Source organism: Dermacentor silvarum, chromosome 11 (assembly GCF_013339745.2).
Source record: "Dermacentor silvarum isolate Dsil-2018 chromosome 11, BIME_Dsil_1.4, whole genome shotgun sequence".
NCBI classification, from domain to species: Eukaryota; Metazoa; Arthropoda; class Arachnida; order Ixodida; family Ixodidae; genus Dermacentor; species Dermacentor silvarum.
This window is the reverse complement of record NC_051164.1, coordinates 8,472,709-8,495,096: the sequence shown is the minus strand read 5'-3', so window position 1 is coordinate 8,495,096 and position 22,388 is coordinate 8,472,709.

Sequence of the window (22,388 nt, the reverse complement as noted above, 5' to 3'; positions counted from 1 at the left end):
TGCACAAAGGGACTGTCTTGCCATCGTACGCGGAGATAGCGGCAGAGCGGCCGACGCCATCCTCGCCAATTGCGTCTCGCGTTGTGACTTTCCAGCTATATGTGTGTGTACACGTGCGCGTGTGTACCATGTGTTTGCACAGAGCCCCCTTATAAAGATACGGTGTATAGACACTATAAGCTGATCCTTTCTTGTTTCAACGCTTCACTGAACGACGCTTCTTGTTACACTCTTTGCTCGTTGCGGACGCGGAACTTCCAATTGCGGGAAATTAAGAACGCGGATAAAATATTTGAAAGCAAATAGAGAGTTCGATGCAACCTGAATTTCTCCGCTGATCTGCCTGATTGTAGTTTCATGCGGCAGGCTTCACAGCGTTTGTTACAGCCGACAAAAAGTCGAATGCTTTGTGGTACGCCGACATGCACCATTCATCAATGGGGATCATGATTTCTCATTGTTCATTGTGCTTGGTTACACTGCATGCACTGCAAATTACACGGCCTACAGACGAGTTCATAAAAGATAGAGGAGATATCATACCCATGAGTTAAAGGGCACCCGCTCCGCGGTGCATGGTGCCTCTCCCAACGAACCTCTTATCTCGTGGAAATGTCCCGCAAATATTCCGATAGAACATTTTGGACTTCCCTATGAGATATCCACTGAGCCGAAAGATGTCGCAGGAACATTTTGGCAACTTGCACCTTCCAACAAAAAGTTCTAAACAAGGATTTCCCATATGATTACGCATTAATTTCTCGGAGCCGGTTGAGTATAACTAACCAATTCGCTGACTGCAGTATTTAGTCATCTAAAAGCCCATGTGAGCCAAATTTCGTGCATCTACAATCAATATTAACACGGTACCCACGTTGCCCGTACAAGAGCATGTAGAGACATACGTCGTATGCGATTGCGGGCACTTTAATTATAGCTTCGGGTGCATTCGCAGATGTCACGCAAAATCAGAGGCAAGCGAACTGCTGACTCCACCCGCCTCTCCGCTTGTTCCTGTATGTCGCATGACGTATAGTCATGACGCCATGACTGCCTGTACTAACACATCCGTTCATCACATTATACGTCATCTGCAGAGACAGAAACAAGTGGCAAGGTGATGCAGTCAGCGGATCAGATGCGCTTGATGTTGCATGCCATCTGCAAATGCACAGGAAGCGCTAAATACAGTGACTGCCATTTCATATGTTTCTACGTGCTTTCACACCGACAACGTCAGAACCTCTCACAATGGTGGTAGGTGCACAAAATTTGGATCAAACATACATTGCACAATATTGTGTTTCAGCAGCAAAGACCCATAATTAAAAAATTGCTTCACACAAGGCATATTTTCTTTTTAAAAGTATATTTATTAACATTGTATAAGTTGTACAGCAACATTACAATGAACACATGCTTCCCTCGTTCTTTCAGTGAGTTGAAAACTTAGAACAGTGACTAAAATTTTATGGAAGAAGACACATTCTGTGTGTCGAGCCCTAGAGTTCTCAAAAAGAACGCACAGTGTTTACATTACAAGAAAACTTTGGTTCAGGAGCTCCTATCTGAACATATGGGAAAGAAGACAGTTGTTCTCGGCAACCACTGCACCGCCTCACTTCACTGATTCGGTAGGAAGGCACACGTCTCGTAAATTTAAGATCCAGCAGTAACACTCTAGTTCTTATTAGTGGCATGATCATCGAGTGGCACTCTTGTTTCTTGCGCAGCACTTCCGGTCCACCTCCTGAGACGACCGGGGACGAATTTCAAAACAAATCAGCAAAAATAGAAAAACAATGGTACTGTACAAAATCCATGGGTTTCATTAAAGACATGATAACAGAGCATAAGTCTGGCTACGAGTGGAGTTACTGATGTGTCTGGAATAATTAGACTTAATTATAAATCACTGACAACCGCCCAACAAAGCACAGAATGGTAGAACTTAGAGACCCGCCACGTGAGCACGACTTCGGCAAAATTCCCGGAAACCCGGAAGTAGAAAGCGGAAGCAATGGCGTCACTAATGCCGTCACACACAAGAAGGTGGCATGAAAATGTGACACGGATAAGAGTAGGCCAAACAAAAGGGAAAATGTATTGACGGCATATATATAAAGGGAAGCGGAGATGGCGGAACAACAACAACATGAGCGCTTCTTCGACAGTGTTGCCAGGTTTGGCTATATATAGCCAAATTGGGCTACGGGAAAAATTTTTTGGCATCGACTTGAACGAGTTGGCTATGTGGCTATATTTGGACTACTGAAAATCTGCGACTTGGCTGTGTTTGGGCTATAAGTGACGCCCTAATCCACGCTCCAGAGGTGGCTCTGATCGGGTAGAAGGAAATCTCGAAGGCTGTGTTTTAGCTGGCTGAGCCGGCCGCGTGGCTGTGCGTATGTGCATGCGCGAAATGACCCCTCCCCCACCTTTCCTTCCCTCTCTGAGTCGGTGGCTTTGATCTTCGATGCATTTAAACGTACACCCTCCTTGACCGTTAGGCACACGATCCCCGGGCATCGGGATGAACCTGGGAGTAGTGCGTTTTTCACAGTACACTGTATTAACATGGCTATGCTTAGGAAGGGAGAGCAGTAACATAGGGTCCGGGCCGTCGGGTGATCGTGGCGCCGACATGAATGAAGGGAAGCACGGGTGGATGACACGCTCCAGTTTGTTCATGGCCATGTCTTCCGGATGAAGTATCGCGCCGGGCACAGCTTTCGACCTACTCCACGTTTCTGGCGCGAAGCTTTACGGCCATTTTCCTTTTCCTGCTAGATCAATTTTTCTTCGTGCTTAGATTCGAGAGTCCTTTCGATAGGTTGGACGTAAGATCGGATCCTCCTCAGAGAGGAGAATCCAAACATGGGGAAGTGGGCCAAGTATGCGAGAACGTATAAAAAAGAATGGGAGCAAGACCCCGAGCGAAAGGTGGGTTCTGGTGCCTTTACTTCTAGATGGTTTGCCCGTAACGTCATGGATACAGATACTCATTGTGCTAATATCGAAACATGTTTGCCACGATGACTTCAGTGCACCACGTCACACGAACTTCACCCACCGTGTAAGCTTAGCTTGTGAGGTGTCGTGCTGCCGGCTGGAGGACGCGGGTTTGATTCCCGGCCACGGCGGCCGCATTTCGATCAAGGCGAAAGGCAGGAACACGTGTACTTCGGTGCACGTTAAAGAACCTGAGGTGGCCAAAATTAATCCGGAGTCCCCCACTGCGTCATGCCTCCCAATCATCTTGTGGTTTTGGCACGTAAAACCCCAGCAATTATTAGCGTTTCAGAATAGGAGTCTCAAATGTATTGGGGCCCCAAAGAAATAGCGTGGAAGCCACTGCGCATGCGAAAGACGGAGACTGTGTTTATGTTTTGCGTTGGGCACGCTATTTCATCGATTTAGCGGGAGCCCCAAAAGCTGCCGCAAAAGCTTTCGCCGACAAACATGCAGCGCCCATCGAAGCGACGGCTCTAACGTAGCACGAAACTTGGCTCGATTCGTGGTAATGCGTGAAGTTCGTAAGCTAGAAGAAGTGATTGCGGTTATCGCTTTCTCTCAACTAGCATGGGTAATGAAGATTGATTCATTATACGCCGCTGATTCCGAATTCAATTGTCGATTTCATAGCTCGTAGGCTGGGTGAACATGCGTAAAGTTGGTTAGTCAAAATAAGCGCGACAAGTTGCATGCTGCTAATAGAATAAGTTCTAAATTGTAATTAAATCCGAAAACACGAAAGTCAAAATTACTTTTCTTATCCTAAATGGTATGTTTTATTTTAATACTTATAACAGCTTTTCTTTGACACCGTAGTGACGCTGCAAACGCAACACATTATCCGCAGGCGCAACACGCCTATTCCAAAACTCTTCATTCCTGCATGCCCAACGCTAACACCCGCAAAGCTCTTTGGGGCCCCAAACTTTAGGGGCCCCTATTCTAAAACTTATTCGCCATTAACAGGGTTTGCTTTTTGACAGTAACCGGTTTTCACAGCATTACCACAGTTATCAATTTGTTGTTTACCATTCCTCTGTGTGCGCCGTTCACGGCTTTTACCATTCCGAGCGAGTTAGTTCGGGACGTGCTCGTCGCCGAAAACGACTGCGCGCTTCTACACTAGTGTGCCGGTTTGCGCAGTGATCTTTTAAAGCTCTGCTTACATAGATTCAGACAGTGAGTGGCATCTGTTGCCTGTGCCTTTTCTTAACGCATGACTTGGCGTACTAGAGTCCTAAAATGGCGGCCAGGTTGATGTAAATTCACAGTAAATAGGTAGTGTGTGTCCCAGCTAAGCCGGGCCAAGCTAATTGAAAAACAAAAAAAAAAAAACATGAAAATGAGAAAACAAGATAGGACAACGAGACAAATAACGCGATATCTCATAGCGCGAAGGACTTGATTTAGCTCATAAAAAAAGAAGCCGTGAGCACGTTGCCGTCGCCGATCGCTGGACAGCTGAACTTCTACGCCGTAGGTAGAGATAACGTGAGAGATCGATGACGCTGAACATTATTTTGTGTTCATGACACCTAAAAAGCAGAGTTCACAATTAATATTACTGTAAATAGCTAAAAATAATAACTTAGTACTATCTGTCCTAAAATAAAAGCACTGATTTCACCCTCTGCAACGATTCGCTGGAACTTAAGAGCTTCCGGGGCCAAAGAAAAAGTGTCCTGTGCGAGCATGATGTCGCTTTTGATGTCAAGGGCCGACCGTCACTGCGGCACGGACATTTTGTTACGAAGGGTTGTGTAAAAAAGGATTGCCGTAGTCGAATGTGAAAATGTATACACAAATAAAATTGAAAATAAAAACGGCTATATTTGGCTACGAAATATCTTGCACTTTTTTATGTTTGGCTACATTTGGGCTACAACTTCTCTAGCTTTTGGCTACGCCGCCTCGTTGGACCTGGCAACACTGCTCTTCGATAGTCGCTTCATCCCCTTGCTGGCGCCTTCTTCAGTGTACGGAAATGGCTTGTAACATATGACCCCCGCCGGTGGAAGCGCCGTCTCGGCGCTTAAGTAAGGGAAGGATTTTTGTCAGGGAATTAACCAGCTAATTAATGGAAAACAGTTGCCTAGCATAGATTGAACATCGTCCTAGCAGAGCGTATGGGACGTCACTCTCTCACTTCTCTCTCGGCGTGCACCTGCTCGCTCGCTTGCTCGCAACAGCTGCGCGCGGCCGCGCTCGTTACATGCTCTGACGTAAGCACCGGAGAGGGTGCGTAGGTTGCGCTTCGTGCGCCACTCGCTAGAGGGCTACGCTCCGCCAGGTGTCGCGCGCTGTGCTTCCTCCTCTCCCTCCCTCACTCCTCGCCCGCATATCCTGCCAGGGCAAAGAAATTCGCTCGCTTGCTGCTCCGAGTTCGGTTCGTGGGTTGCGTTCGCCATGGAGGTGGTCAGCGAGGAAACCGCCGGACCAAGCGCAGCCTACCCACAAGAAGAAGAAGGCCTACAGACAATGGTTCTCTGTGTCTGCGTCGTTCTTTTAAAACATACACACACAAAGTTAGCCTAAAGAACACCAACGCCGAGGTGCGCGTACCGCCCAGAGACACCTAAGTCAAAGAAAGAAGTCAGGCAAGAAGACACAATCTCTCCCATGCTATTCACTGCATGCTTAGAAGAAGTATTCAAGCTCTTAGACTGGGAAGACTCAAGAGTGAGGATCAACGGCGAATATCTCAGCAACCTTCGGTTCGCAGATGACAATATGCTCTTCAGCAGCTATGGGGACGAATTACAACAAATGATTGAGGACCTTAATAGAGAAAGTGTGAGTAGGGTTGAATATTACTATGCAGAACAGAAAGAGGGAATACACAGACTACTCTTATCGACCACATATTATCTAATCTTCTTAGTAACCCTGACTGTGGTGTTGTCCAAGCTTCAATAACCGATCACTACCCAATATTCGTGCGCTTAACTTCTACTCCTGGCACTGCCGATACAAGCTTCACCAGAGAGAAGTTTCATTCCTCAATATTCATTGAATTAATTACAGCTTCAGACTGGTCCCCAGTAATGGTATGCGATAACCCTGAAACTGCCTATAACACATTTTCAAAAATAATTTCCAATGCTATTGCAGATTCTACCGTAGTAACGAACTGTAGAAAAGCTTTTCAGCTACTCGTAACCCGTGGTTATCCACCAGTTCGCTAAATTGTCTACGGAAAAAAGGTAACCTTTGCAGAAAAACAACAAAAAACGGCCATTTAACACTGCACTTCACGAAAGCTATAACAAATATTCTAATTTATTAGGAAAACTACTCAAGCAAGCTGAAACTAGGTACTATGAAAATGACATTAGATGTGCCGGTATTGATATAAAAAACGCTGGAATCTATTAGATAGTTTTTAGGACGATCCAACCGTAATGCTGAAATCAACATGATACAATCGGGGGATCTTCTCCTTGATAATCCCTTGGATATTGCAGACGCATTCATTAATTTCTTCTGTACAGATAATCAAGGGTGTGACGATCCATTTACCAAGACGGGTAAATATGCGTGGCTCAAAGCTTTTTCCTTCATCCCGCTACACCTGAAGAAATAGTCACAGTTATTTCCAATCTAAGAAACACAGGGCCTTGTCTTTATAACTTCAGCCCATCGCTCATAATAGCGTGCCTAATATCCAGAATATTTTGCCACATATTTGCCAGTGAACCTTATCTTTAAGACCGGAATTTTTCCATGTTCTTTGAAAAAGGCCAAAATAATTCCTCTTTACAAGAAGGCAGATAAACGTCTAACGTCTAACTACCGCCCTATTGCCATACTTTCTTTCTTTAGTAAAATTGTCGAAAAAATAACCGTAATGCCCTTATCAAGTTATTTGTCAAAATTGCATATCCTATCATGAAATCAATTTGGCTTTAGGGAGGGATACTCAACTGATTTAGCATTGATATCTCTAACAGATAAGATCCGGCAGGCAATTGGCACTGGAAATTTTGCTGGTGCATTATTTAATGATATTTCTAAAGTGTTCGACTCACTTGTTCGTAACATACTTTTTGCCAAATTGGATTCGATAGGTATAACTGACCCGGCATTGCGATTATTACGGGGAACTATTTTCGCGATTGACAGTCACTATTTGCGCGATAGAGAGCACACTGTATCAATATCCAGTACTTACTCACAATCTAAAACAACTAACATTGGTGTACCGCAAGGATCTATAATAGGACATCTCTTGTTTTTAATATATATTAATGATCTCTCACAGTGCGTAAAGTCATCTGAATGCATCCTTTACGCCGACAACACTACTATCTTCTCCTCAGGAAAAAGCCTTGATTTATTAATGTGCAAGCTTAACCACGACGCGGCAAATATTGTAACCTGGTGCCGACTAAACAGATTACACATTAATACTACAACATCTAGCTTCGTCATTTTGTCAGCTAAGCAAAAGCTTATCTAAGGGTTTCCATCACTAACCTTTGCTTCCAGCATACTTTATCTTGCTGACAGTGTAGTGTTTCTTCGCGTCACATTAGATAAATACCTAAAATTTGATGAGCATATTTTATCCTTAACCATGAAGGCAGCTTATAGAATTAGAATATTATTTAAAGTTCGCAATTTCTTCAATGTAAGACACTCATCTCTCTTTACTACGCTTTCATTCATACATATAATAATATTGCAATAATCATAGGGGAACACGTATCCCGCTCATTTATCCCCACTGCAGCATAGCCAAAATCAAGCAATTCGCATCATCACACGTAGCAGCTACACATCAGAAGCATCGCCATTGCCCAGTTCTAATGGCATTTTATCAGTACATAAATCTGTTAACGGAAAGCTCCCGTTCCCGATAATTACTAGCAGCTTGTTTCCTCACTCCACGTCTAACCGATTCGCTTCTACCAACAGCTATCTATTACCAAAACCTAGAACTAGTTTTGGTAAATTTACTACTAATATTTCAGCCACACAACTTTGGAACTCATTACCGTTTCCTAATAAAATAATCTTTCATTTTTACACATCCAAATCAAACCTCCGTAAATTTTTGCACTCAATGTAATCATTTCATCATTACCATTTTATTAATAATTTCTTTGTGTTATTAAAATATTTTACGGCGTTAGCTAGTGGCTCATTCAATACGGTGTCTTGTATGGTTGTATATAGCTGCTTTGCATTTACATATCTTACTCATTTCGAACGGGAGGTCCCCTGTACAGTGTACAGTGACTATGGGACCTCCCTCTGTACGTTTGTATAATCTCCATTTGTAACCTTACTATTATGCGCAATAAGGAACTCTCAAACTCAATCTTCAATAGCATGGCAAGGGAACAAGAATTCAGAATCGCCAGTCAGCCTCTAGAGTCAGTAAAGCCGTGCGTTTATTTAAGTCAATTACTCACAGGGGACCATGATCATGAGAAGGAAATTTACAGAAGAATAAAATTGGGTGGGAGTGCATACGGCAGGCATTGCGAAATCCTGACTGGGAGCTCACCACTGTCGCTGAAAAGAAATCAATCATTGCATTCTACTGGTGCTAACATATGGGGCAGAAACTTGGAATTTAAAAAAGAAGCTCGAGAACAAGTTAAAGGTCTCACAAAGAGCGATGGAACGAAAAACGTTAAGCCTAACGTTAAGAGACAGTAAGAGAGCGGTGTGGATCAGAGCACAACCAGGGATAGCTAATATTCTAATTGAAATTAAGAGAAAAAAAATGGAGCTTGGCTGGCATGTTGTGCGTAGGGCAGATAACCGATCGACTATTAGAGTTACGGAATGGGTGCCTAGAGTAGGGAAGTACCGTGGAGGACGTCAGAAACTAGGTGGGGTGATCAAATTAGAAAATTTGTAGGTACAAATTAGAATCACCTAGCGCAAGACTGGGGTAACTGGAGATCGCAGGGAGAGGCCTTCGTCATGCAGTGGACATAAAAATAGGTTGCTGCTGATGGTGATAATGGTGAAGTCGAAGATTACGGTCGCCTATCATTTTTTTTAACAGCTGAGCTGTTTAAGCCGGGCGTAGTTTGTAGCGCGTTAACAGAAAAAAAAGTGGGATGTGGGCCTATCCTGGCGGTGTGCAGAAAGGGCCCAAGTGCAATGGCACTTTCCCCTGTGAACTAGCGAAGCTGAGCCTGGATAAGTCAAGCTAAGCAGGGTTGGGACAACTTAAGCTGAGTCAGTCATCGATAGCCAGTCGATAGCCAATGAATAGGTAATTGATAATCGACAAAGAATCAATAAATTCCGGGAAGTGCTGGGGATGACGTGGTAGTGCTTAGCCTAGCCCAAATACGTGGCCAATACCTTGCGATAGCCAATCGATAGCCAATCAATAGCTAATCGATAATCCATCAATAATAAATAAATTTGGAAATTTCTGGGGATGACTTCGTAGTGCTTAGCCTAGCCCAAAGGCCAGGACTAGCTAGGTGTCCATCAGCTTCGCTGTCTCTTTAGCATTGCACCTCCAGTGCAAGCTACGATCATTTTTTTCTTGCTGTTCTTGAACTTCTGAAGACTGAGTTAAACACAATAAATGCACCTACCGATTCAGAAAGTTTCCACATAGCTTCGTGTAATCTAACTACAGCACTCATGCGCCTATCACTACCTAAACCAAACTGCGTGCATAATAAATATGCCATAGCACAAGTACAAGTAACTGAAAGCAGTTGTGCACGTTTTAGGTATGGTGAAGCAGTATCTCCGGGGAAATCATTGAATCAAACTTCTCAGCCATGTGCCACTGTGTAACTATATAGCCTAAGGAAAACCGCTCTTGGTCGGCTTTATCAGGTAAGGTCGCGCCAAAGTTTTTATCTGCCTCAGAAAGTCGAACATATAATTTTTATGCGCTGTTTGATACCTCACATAGCTCAGTTGAGCATGGAAAACTTATGATAAAGCCCACAGGAGCTTTCATGACAGGCTGAAGCGAAATTTCAGCTGTGGATAGCTCAGCAAAGCAATTACCAGTTAGTTAATTAGAATACTAATTTGTAATATAAGTAAGATCAGATTTTTTTCTACGAATGCAGAAATTGTCATAAATAAAGGTTATCAAGTTCATCTACTTCGCCTTGGCGTAGAATGGTTGGAGCGTTTTAGGCTCGAAGAAGGTTCTTATCGAAGACCGCACGGAAGTAAAACGCAGTGTTCTCGCGCACTTCTTATTAAGCAAAATTTGGCTAGCATTGGTGAAAAGCAATTTTTAAAAATTACTTCGGCATCCTTTAGCTAACGTATGCTGCCATGCAATGTATTCTCTGGCATGGTCCAAGAGGAATAATCTTAAATTTAAAAAAATTAAATTTCGCCCGTGGATTGTTATTCTGCAGAGCTGATCTGCTTGTGCCTCGCAAAATATAAAAGATAGAATAATATTTTATCCTATATTCAGTACACAAGTGGACAGAATGTATGGCGCCCGATTATCACTACTGAGTGCTTCAAACATAAAAAAAACGATAACCAAGGACTTGAGCCACTGACAAAAAGCCTTTATAATCAAAACATGCCACATAATATCGATCGCGTGACGTTGTGCAAGCGCGTCGTCCAGATTTGACAGGGAGTCACTAATGTGCCGGTGGGCTGGACTAAAATGCGAAAAGAAATAAATGATCAGGTGTAATAATTAAAACGGGTGACGTGTGGTTTCGTGCAATGCAGGCCGACATGCATTCTGGATCGCTAAGGCTTAATGTCCGATATGAAGTCGTCAGTGTCGTACATTTTAGATGACTAGTTTAGTTCGCGTTGCATTCCAGCGCAGTATTTATTTCAATATCTAGAGCCCAGAAAGCAAGGAACAAGCTTCTGGTGGATTTTTGGCATCAGCCAGCGTCATGAAAAACAGTGCGACGCTCATTCGTCGCCAAGGTTTGGTGGCTGCCATAGCCAGTCTATATCATGTCAGATCAGAGAGCCGACGCCCGAAATGGCTAGCAAAGCATGAAGGCCGGCCTACGTTGGTCGATGCCGAAAAATCATCGGAAACTTGTTCCTTGGAGTTTGGCATTAAAATAAAAAGCAATGTTGTCCACTGAGTGGGCTTGACCTTGGTCGCCGCCGAGTCCATTGAATGAACTTGGCGGCGCCAACAAGAGGCCCATCCTACATTTTTTGTGGCGCAGGTTTCGCTGTGGTTTCACTGCCATGGAATCGCTGCCAGCACGGCTGCAAACGCTTCTCTGGATGAGACCAGGCCGATGACAGCAGTGAAATGGGCGCCAAGTGAACAACCAGCTTGGGCAACTATTATCAACAGCGCAGCCATTGCGTCACCTACTTGATCACGCCACATGAAGCTACTGGATGCAGCTACACAAACCGAGCTCGAGTGACAAGACGCTTCAGTGGACTCGGCGGCACTGACGAGAGGCCCATGCTCCTCCCGACATTTCTCGTGGTGCAGGGTGGTCTGTTTACTCCATACGAGACGATGACGTAACTCCGTTGGTGCTTCCAAGTCCACATTTCTTAATTGTTATGTTTTGAGAATGCTACAATGTAGCGAAAGTGCTCTTACTAACATCCGTTGACGTTGAACTAAATCCAGGGCCCCACTCAGACTCCTATACTCACTCTAGCATTGCAATTTTGAAAAGATCCTTAAAGAGCAGACCAAAACAAACAAAACGTTAAAAGAACTGGTCGACAACATGAGAAAGGTAGAAGCAATCACCTGTTGATAGTTTGGAAACTATACTAACATCAATTGAAGATCAAATGGCGCGGTTGAAAAATTATGAGGAAACAATAGCCCAATGGGGAAAAAACTCGCGGCGATTCGCAAAAACAAATTGAGGAACTGACCAATAAGATTGATGACTTAGAAAACAGGAGTCGACGCAACAACTTACTTTTTTTTTATTCGTGTACCCTAACCGCCCTTTTGCAGGCGTTACATAGGGGGGTTGAGAAAAAAAAAGCAATGAATGAACATTATACATCGCACCGCATGTAAAAGGAAGAAATCCTGCATAGAATAGACGATACATGATCACAAATACAAGATTGAGATATACAAATACAAGATTGAAAAAGTACAAATACAAGATTGAAATAACCCGCCGTGGTTACTCAGTGGCTATGGTGTTGGGCTGCTGAGCATGAGGTCGCGGGATCGAATCCCGGCCACGGCGGCCGCATTTCGATGGGGGCGAAATGCGAAAACACTCGTGTACTTAGATTTAGGTGCACGTTAAAGGACCCCAGGTGGTCCAAATTTCTGGAGTCCCCCACTACGGCGTGCCTCATAATCAGATAGTGGTTTTGGCACGTAAAACCACATAATTTAATTTTCAGATTGAAATATACAAGTACAAGTTTGAATTACAAGCTAAACATATAGTTCGTGGAAAGGCTTTTATTTATCAGTATGCATGCAGCACGTCAGTTTATTAACAAAAGCATGGTGATTGTTCTCGGAAGCTATTTCAGCTGGCAGTCTGTTCCAATGATAAATGGCAAGGAATAGTGGCGACTGATGCATAAGTTTAGTACGAGCAAACTTTGGCTGCACTCTGAAAGGGTGATCTAATCGGGGAAAGACACGAAAGGCCGGTTTAATATGAGCTTCTGTGAATGCCGAGGGATTATGATATAGTCGGTGAAAGTGAGATAGCAGTGCAACTAGTCTTCTTTTTTTGAGCATGCATAAATTTAGAGATAATTTCATATCACTTACGCTGTAGTAACGAGAATATTTTTTCATGACAAATCTAGCAGGCCTTATTCTGTAGCGATTCGGGTTTGTTGTTGTATTCTTGATCCGGATTTGAAATGATAGCGGCATATTCCAGTTGCGGTCTAACTAAAGTAATGTATGCTAAAAGCTTGGTCGCCTGGTTTGCGGAATACAGGTGGCGACTGACAAAGCCGAGGGTTTCGGACGCTTTGCTACTTATGTAATCAATGTGCTGGTGCCACGTCAGGTCTGAATAAATCATCATCATCATCAGCAGCAGCAGCAGCCTATATTTATGTCCACTGCAGGACGAATGCCTCTCCCTGCGATCTCCAATTACCCCTGTGTTGCGCTAGCGTATTCCAACTTGCAGCTTGCGAATTTCCTAACTTCATCATCCCACCTGATTTTCTGCCATCCTCGACTGCGCTTCCCTTCTCTTGGTATCCATTCTGTAACCCTAATGGTCCACCGGTTATCCATCCTACGCATTACATGGCCTGCTCAGCTCCATTTCTTCCGCTTAATGTGAACTAGAATATCGTCTATCCCCGTTTGTGGATCCACACCGCTCTCTTCCTGTCTCTTAACGTTACTCCTAAGATTTTTCGTTCCATCGCTCTTTGTGCGGTCCTTAACTTGTTCTCGAGCTTCTTTGTTAACCTCCAAGTTTCTGCCCCATATGTTAGCACCGGTAGAATGCAATGATTGTACACTTTTCTTTTCAACGACAGTGGTAAGCTCCCAGTCAGGATTTGGCAATGTCTGCCGTATGCACTCCAACTCAATTTTATTCTTCTGTAAATTTCTTTCTCATGATCAGGGTCCCCTGTGAGTAATTTACCTAGATAAACGTACTCCTTTACACACTCTTGAGGCTGACTGGCGATCCTGAATTCTTGTTCCCTTGCCAGGCTATTGAACATTATCTTTGTCTTCTGCATATTCTATATGCAGAAGACAAAGATAATTCTGCATATTCTATATGCAGAAGTCTGAATAAATGTGAACGCCTAAATATTTCACTGTGGACACTTTATCAATGGCCGCGTTATTAACAGTGCAAAAGTAAGTATGAGGTACACTGGCTTTCGTAAATTTCATGGCTTTTGTTTTGGAGATGTTTATCCCCATCTGCCATATTTTGTCAAGGTCCGACTGCAGCAAATTAGTGTCATCAGAATTATTAATCTTTCTGTGAATAACGCAGTCGTCAGGAAATAACCGGACAGTGGAAGTAAGATTATTGCTTACATCATTAATTTAGGTAAGGAACAGTGCTGGTCCAAGCACCGATCTCTGAGGCGCACCAGATTTTACAGGTATTAGTGTGGAGCAATATTCATTTGCACAAACAAACTGCTGCGGTTACCTAGAAAACTGACGATGCAGTTCATCACATTCCTGCTTATATTAAGGTTATCCAATCTCAGTATACGACGATTATGAGCCACCTTAACGAACGCTTTTGCGAAGTCGATGAATACAGCGTCTATTCTAATTAGGTTGTGTAAAGCATCGTGAAGGTCAGCCGTCAGTCCAAATAACTATGATTCGCAGAAACGTCCAAGCAAGAACCCGTGCTGGTTTTGGAAAAAGAAGTTGTCCTGATCTAAGTACTTCATTATTGCAGATGAAATTATCTCTTCAAGTATTTTACAGGGTATGCTTGTTAATGAGATAGGTCTGTAATTTGTGAAGGCAGAACGGTCTCCAGATTTAAATATAGGTATAACACGAGCAATTTTCCATTTATCAGGCACGCAACCTGTGTCAATAGACTGCTGAAATAATGCAGTGAAAATGCGGCCTATTGCTGATTTAGTTAGTTTTAGCAGTTCGGGGCAAATACTGTCAGGACCAGGACTTGAATTATTTGGCAAACGGTCAATAGCTTTTTCTATTCCTTCTTGAGTAACCAGAATGTTGTCCAACGCTGTGGCTGAGGAATCGGACGAGGTTGTGAAATCAGTTGAACGCATAGTGAAGCATAATAACTTTAAGGTACTGGCACTTTTAATGTACTTTTAAGACACTGGGCCTTGAAGTAAAATCCCTCGAAAGGATTCACCGGGTAGGCACCCAAAGTATATAGCGACCGAAATCGTCTGGTCATTGTCCGACTCTTTGACTTTCCCGAAAAAACTAAAATGCTCTCCAACGGCTCTAAACTTAGACACATGGTTTTCTATTTCCGAGGTCTTCTCGAAAAGAGTGAGAGGACTAAGAGCTCGATTATGGCAGTCTTCCGCAAACGACAAACATTTCACGAGCTGAAAACTGACGGGAAAATATTTACTTGGGATGCGATAAAAAATGCCAGGATTGAAATAAAGCAATGCCTCCGTTCCTCCCGCGGGGACCATACCACTTCATCCATGCGCAGAGGCCGTAATAAAAATAACGCAAACTGACAACACACGAAAAAAAGTCAGAGTTCGTACTTTCAATGCAAGAAGTATAGTAAACAAAAAAGAACATTTAATCATGTCGTACCAGCATCACGTATTAGTAATAATTGACACATGGCTGCATCCAGGGGTCCTGAATTCTGAAATAGTCCCCTCGTCATGTAGATTGTTTCGTAGATATAGAGGATCAAGAGGACCAGTAGCAAATACCAGTAGAGGTGGCCAGTAGCAAATAAAATGAATTTTAAATGTTCAGTGTTAGATTGTATTCCGGACCATGAAAGCGTGTGGTGCAAGATCACGTATTGTGATAAGTGCATAATCTTTTGGGGCGTGTACAGACTGCCGAATGCTGCACCTTAATATCTTTAAATGATGCATGACTACCTTTCAAACCACACCAACACAAGGTCAAAAATTATCGTAGCTGAGGACATTAATTTACCCGGAATAAATTGGAATACCCTTACACATGACGGTCGGGAACTACGAAGTTCGGAATCACTGCTGGACACCGCATTCAGTTTTTCTTTAGATCATCTGGTTACTGAACATTCCCAGATAAATTCATCTTCATCGTCTCTCCTTGAACTAACATCTGCGAGCAGTACGCTGCAGGGGTGTACTTTGTGCATCCCTGCACACAGTACCAGGCGATCATCTTATCCTGCCCCGTATCAACGACTCGGCAACACAAAACACCACTGCCGACATATGTGAAAGATTATGCGCGCGCTGACGATCCTGCCGTGTTCAGCTTCCTGGAGTCAAACTTGCCGGATTTTAATGGAATTACAGGCGTGAACGAACTGTGGTCATGTTTCAAAGACATCGTCTCTTTTTACGAAGCTAATTTTAATACACCAAGCAAAAGGCGTAGCAACAGAGAATACCCACGTGTAACTCGAGAAATAATACGGATGAAAAGAAAGCTAAAATGCCGACCGAAAGATCAAAGGAATGGCGACATTCATAATCTTATTATTACTTTACAACATAAAATCGCAGAAGCCAAATCGCCTTTCCACAACATTACCATCGTTCATGGCGCAGAGTCCTCACAAATTCTGGCGATATTTGGCTGATAAACGAGAAGCAATTTCGCAAATAAAAATTTCAGATACCATTATTTCCAAACTGGAAGATATTGCGAGGGAGCTTAACACTTTGCTCCAATCTGTCTTCACGAAACATGCCTCTAACACCCAAATAGAACCGTATCCGCTGATAGTGCCCATGCCAGAATTAATAATAAGCGAAGAACGTATCATTTCTCCTTTAGAAAATTTGGATTTGAAGAAATCTCGTGGTCCCGATAACCCCACCGGGAGGGTGATGTTACGGTGAAAAAAAAGAAGAATGTGACACGAACTAGAAAAACATGAAAACTCTGGCCGCTGCCTGAACGCCCATATACATCAGTTTAAATATGCGCACTCGTGGGCCTGTTTTCTTCCTGCAACAATATGTACGGAGGGGGCTGAAAGTACCGATGCCGATTAATCACCAGCTCCCCACAGGCAATCTGTTTTATAAATGAACACATCGAAAAGGTGTGTTGAAGTTTCGGAGTGCCCGATCACACTGAGCCCCTTAACCCTTTAGGCCCTGGCGTCCTATAAAAAGGACGCGAAAAGAAAATGTTCTTAATCATTACGCAAATGGTTAGCAAACTCAAAAAAGAATTTGAGCTATTCTCCATTCACCTCCGCCAGCATAGGCGACAGTTTCTTCATCCTTGTCTTTCTCAGAAAGCCCTAGAGGTGAAATCAAAATGCCGGAAGGCAAGAAACACGACTGCAGCAGTTTCCACGTCTTTTGATAATATTTTACTCAATACCTATTGTGTGCTTAGCGATCATAATTTTGTGTGTTGTTTCTGATATGGTTAGGAGTGTATTTATATCGGGAACCTTTGCCTCTTATTTGCGCATAGCACGCAGCACGCCATGATCTGCGTGTCCTAAATATAGGACACCAGGGCTCAATGGTTGTCAAGGGCCCTGAATAAGTTGAATGTACAGTGAGGACGCTGTTGCTTGTAACAGCTTCCGATTTCTTGTGTTATTATTCCGAAGGCGGTAAGTGAGCCTGAACTTCTCCATTCAGTCGAAAGGGGACTCCTATTGTAATAAGTATGTGTATCAAGGACCCAAATATGTTTGCTGCACTATAGAAAGTGCGTGTGCGTGTTGGAGGTAGAAGACGATGACGATGAAAAGCAGTTTATACAGTTTGCCTTTGCAGGCTAGGGGAGCAGTAATTTCTGCACAGTAGACGAAGAATTTGCCATGTATGGCGAAAATACATCTGACAAGGTGACTATCAAGTAAATGGAGGCCATTCAAGTGCAATAATGAAGGAAGTGGGCGTGTTGGGGGTAGATGACGATGAAAACCAGGATACACATGTCCGGAACCGAGGGGTTGCAGCGGAGCTACCGAACAATAGGACCAGCGCAGCATGCTTTTAGAACAGACTAGCGCGTGCCATGCTTACGCATCGAGCACGCGCCGCCCAACTTTATTTTCGTCGTCTTTTGCAGCCGGCACCAAGGCGCCGGCCGAGAGCGCCTACCTTAGCGTCGCCGCGTTGCGGCCTCGGTGGGCGCTACACAGTTTGCTTTTTGAGGCTTGGGGAGCAGTCATTTCTGCACAATAGACGAAGATTTGGTTATCTATGACGAAAATACATCCGATAAAGCGACTATCAAGTAGATGGAGGCCTTTCAAGTGCAATGATGAAGGATATCTGCGTGTTGGAGGTAGCAGTCGATGACGATGAAAAGCGGGATATAGTTTGCTTTTGCAGGCTTGGGGAGCAGTAATTTCTGTAAAGTAGAGAAATTGACTATCTATGACGAAAACACATCCGACAAAGCGACTATCAAAGATAGAGGCCATTGAAGTGCAATGATGAGCCGTGTATAACCAGCACGAAGAACATTTGTGATGCCTCTGATGCAAAAGAACCACTGCCAAATGACCATCATGCAAGTTTTTATACATTTAAATGTGTGATACAGCCGAGAATAATATGCAACTTCGAAATACTTCATATTGCTCTTTACAACCACTAAGCCCTGGTGTCCTATATATAGGACATGACGCTATATTTTATGCTGATGTGGTATTCCGAATAAACTAAATATTTTTGTGCTTCTTAGGCCGTAGTAAATCAATACAAAATGAAGGAAACATTTTCTGAACGTTAAAAAAATTCAGGGCTGAAAGGGTTAAACTTGTAACAGTGATATAGTAACATATGGAATTAGTAAGAAATCGTACGGAACGATTCTTTATTCGCTCCAAATAATAATACCAACTTTAGTGTTCGGGTCTGAGACCAAATAATCATAATCGAGGATCGAACGCAGGTTAGAAAAATATAGAACTTGCCAAGTGGAACTTTCCAAATTTTTGTTTTAATGGAGTTTACGACAGGCCCGGCTTTCAAGGTTATGTACTCTACATTTTGTTCCATTTAAAGTATGATGAGAAAAAAAACAGCCAGATATTTTGCATGATCTACGTTTTCGATTACAACGTTTTCTAGGTAGTAGTTGCAAAAGATATTAACTCGCTTTCTGATGCAGTGAATGTGAGTATACATTTCGCGGTAGTAAGGTTCATGAACCCACTTCCGGCACCAGTAAAGATTTCGGTCAAGGGCAGCCTGCAAAAGAAGCATCATCATAACCTAATGGGAGATGTTATATTTAGACTCATCTCACTGATGTATATATGTAATAAAGCGGTCGTAAAACGGCCCCTTTTGGGACTGCCGATGTGACTACCGGAAAGTATGATTCCGAGCCGTTCATGACAGAATTTTGTAAAAGGCCTAATAAATGATGCACCCAGCCAAGCACGGAGTCAGGAAGGCCTAGGTAAGACATCTTAAAGAGTGACAGTGAGTGCGGAACAGTGTAGAAAGCTTTTTTTTTTTTCAAATCTAAGAGAACGCAACGTATTTGAATAAAAAAATTAAAACATGCAAAAGATGTCATGGGATCAGCTGTGCGATAGGGCAAAATTCCGCCCGGAAAGCGTGTGGAGCGCGGCTGAATAAAAATGAGAGCCCTTCCACTACTGTGAAGATGGAAGCCAGCGAAGATGGGACCATGGTGGGTCTGCTATAGTGAATATTGCTACAGTGAATTTGTATATTGTCATTATTGGCTATATTGAGCGTCTTCGGCATGTTCGTCAAAGAGCAAGGACACGGGCGTCTTGTTTTCGCCCGGCGCGATGGCCTAGTAGGGAATTGGCTGCGCCAAGTCCGCGCCATCGTCATAGACATGGCGTATGAGCCACAGCGCTAATAGCCGCGGCACACTGCACGCCATTGTCAGGATCCTGACGTTAGTATCCTGGAAGATGTGGTTAAACGAGCGCCCGCCCCATAGAGAGTCCAGTACACACTAGTCTTCCAGTACACGCTAGTCTGAGATATAGGCCTGTAATGTTATGGAAATTTACCGGATTGTGCAGCCCGTGGCCGGTCAGTTAGCCTTGGCAGCAGCGGGGCAGCTGAGAAGCACGCTCGCTAGATGTTATCTTCCTGTTCATGCAGGTTGTTCACATATTTCAGCCCGTTTCCAAGGTCGATTCACATAGGTCGCGAAGCTTCGGGCGAAAAGCGGTTCAGAACAAATTGTCACCGACAACAGCAAGGGTGGTTATGGGAGCAGCGATTGAAGCGCCGCTATGTTTGGAGGGAACAAACATTTCGAAAGAAAAAAGCGTTTTATAAATAAAGAGAGACACAGCTAGATTCATTCAACGAAAATAAAGTTCCTAATCAATTTTGTATGCGCATGGCGAGAAAAGAAGAGACGATTTGGTTTTACTTGGTCATTATTAATAAATACTTTTTTTTCAGCGCCCACCGTAAGAGGGCCCCTCGATAGCGGCGGGCGTTCACGCCGCTATCACTTGCAATGCAATGCAGCTCTTGAAGTGTGCAGAAAGGCGCGCTCGTAAAGTTCACCTGTTAGAATACGCCCCCCTCACATGTTGTGTTGTTTTACTTGCCGACGTTTATCTAAATTTGGTGACGCAGGTAGTTTCATTATTTCTTAACCTGTTCAGGCAAAAGCACTAAGTGGCGACCGCCAGATAATTGTTTAATTTAGTCGTTTTTGTGCGACAGCGCTGGCCGACGGGCTTGGCGTCCGACGAAAGGACAAACGCTCTACGCCCAAAGCGTTCGGCGGCCTCCAAAGAAAGTATGTTCTCTGCAGGGATGCGATTTCGACACCCGTACGGCGGACCTTTTCCTGCCTCGCCTTCCGTGCTGAAAGCTCGGAAAGCCTATGAAGTCGTATGGCGGGGCATTTGAATATACAGCTGTAATGGCAGGCCTCTGAAAACAAATTTCGCGCCTTTTAGAACAAAATGACGTCACTTCTGTTTTTAACGGATACAACGTCACATTATTTTTTCTTCCGCCGGAAGTGTTCCCTCCTCACACAGATGGCGCTAAGCCCCATGAACCGCCGATGAACTGCCATGTTTTGAACGTATGGGCTTCTATGGAAGCTTCGCCACCAGGTATATCCACCTTGCCGTTTCTTTCTGTATTTTATCCTTGCTGCCTTTGCTGTTGCCAATATCTGTGCATGTTGTGCCTGATCTAGGTTCTTTTTCGACTGCACTGATTGAAGTAGAATGGCTCTTGGTCTAGATGAACTCCGGGAAGAATTTAAGAAAGAACTGAAGAAATTAAAAAGAAAAACAGAAAGAGACCTAAGAAAAGAACCCAATGAGACGAGAAAGGAACTCGGAGACGTGAAGAAAAGTATTTCTTTCTATGACAAAATGTATGAGGACATGAAAGATGTGAATGAACGACTCCTAAAAGCAAACGCAGCTCTAGAAAACGAATGCAAATGTATGAAAAAGATGTTGGAAGATCAGGAGCTGAGAATCACAGGAAGTGAGCAGTATTCCAGAAAGTGCAATGTGGCGATTAAAGGAATCCTGCAAGCAGATCATGAAGATCTAGTAAACACTGTTTGTCAAGTTGGCATTCTCATGAATGAACCACTCATTCCTAATGAAATTGAAGTGTGCCATAGGGTCAAGGGTCGCAGCGATTCCGAGCCTCCCAACATAATTGTTCAGTTGAAAAGCCGTTCCAAACGTGACAGCTTTCTCAAGAAAGTCAAGAAAATGCACGTCAGACCTCGGCCACACATCTTCCTCTTTCATATATATTAATGAGCATCTTTGTCCAGCACTAAAGAGACTCCTGGGCATGACCATTGAAAGAGAGAGAGAGAGAAATACGTTTATTAAATCATAAAAAATAGAAAATTGTACGTGTATGAAAAGGCAACCCCAGTGGTTTTTCCGATGAGGTGCCTAGATTAAGTTAATGGTTTCGCTTCTTATAAGGTAGGTGAGCAAGCTGTCATATATAGCTTTGCGGTGTTGAGGGGTCCCTCTAGGAAGAATACAGTGGTTGAGTGTGGCGACTGAGCTATGCAGCCCAGCAAGGCAGATTCTTCGCAGTGAGGATAGGCCAGGACATGTCCCTAGCAAGTGGTGTGCTGTAGCTGGCGCACCCATGGTGCAAGTTCCACAGGTGGGGTCAAGCGACTTGTCAATGTATTGGGCTTTGAACGCAGGCGTGACTGCTGTGCCGGTGCGTAGACGGCGGAGTGCCACGCGTTCCCGGCGTGGAAGCCCAGGAGGGAGGGGGTCATGGCCTTCGGACAGAAGCGCTTGTTGAGCAAGCTTTCTATGCTGTCGGAGCTGCAGGTGAGCATCGACAGCTTTCTATGCTGTCGGAGCTGCAGGTGAGCATCGACAGCGTCGACATCTTCTGAAAGAAAGAAGGCACAAAAGGGGAAGTTCGTGTGGACGAGGGATAGCAAAATATTCGCAAGGAAAGATGAGCAATCCAATGTGATCAACATTCGAAGTGAACGCGACATTGATAAGATTGTGTGACCTGGCTCGCATTTTAGCCTGTACTTTCTTCCTCTTTCTTTCAATAATGACGATGCCTGAAGATGTAGACAACATATTTAGTTTTCATGACGTCAAGGGATTGATGTGCTTCCATTTAAACACACAATCAGCTAGAAATAAAGAAGATAACATTTGCGTTCTTTTCGATAGCTTTAACTTTTCGTTCGATGTACTCATGTTAACAGAGACGTGGTAATCTTCGGATAGTGACGTCATCATTTCATTTCATTTCATTTTGTATCCTTAAAGACCCCGTAGTAGGGGTAT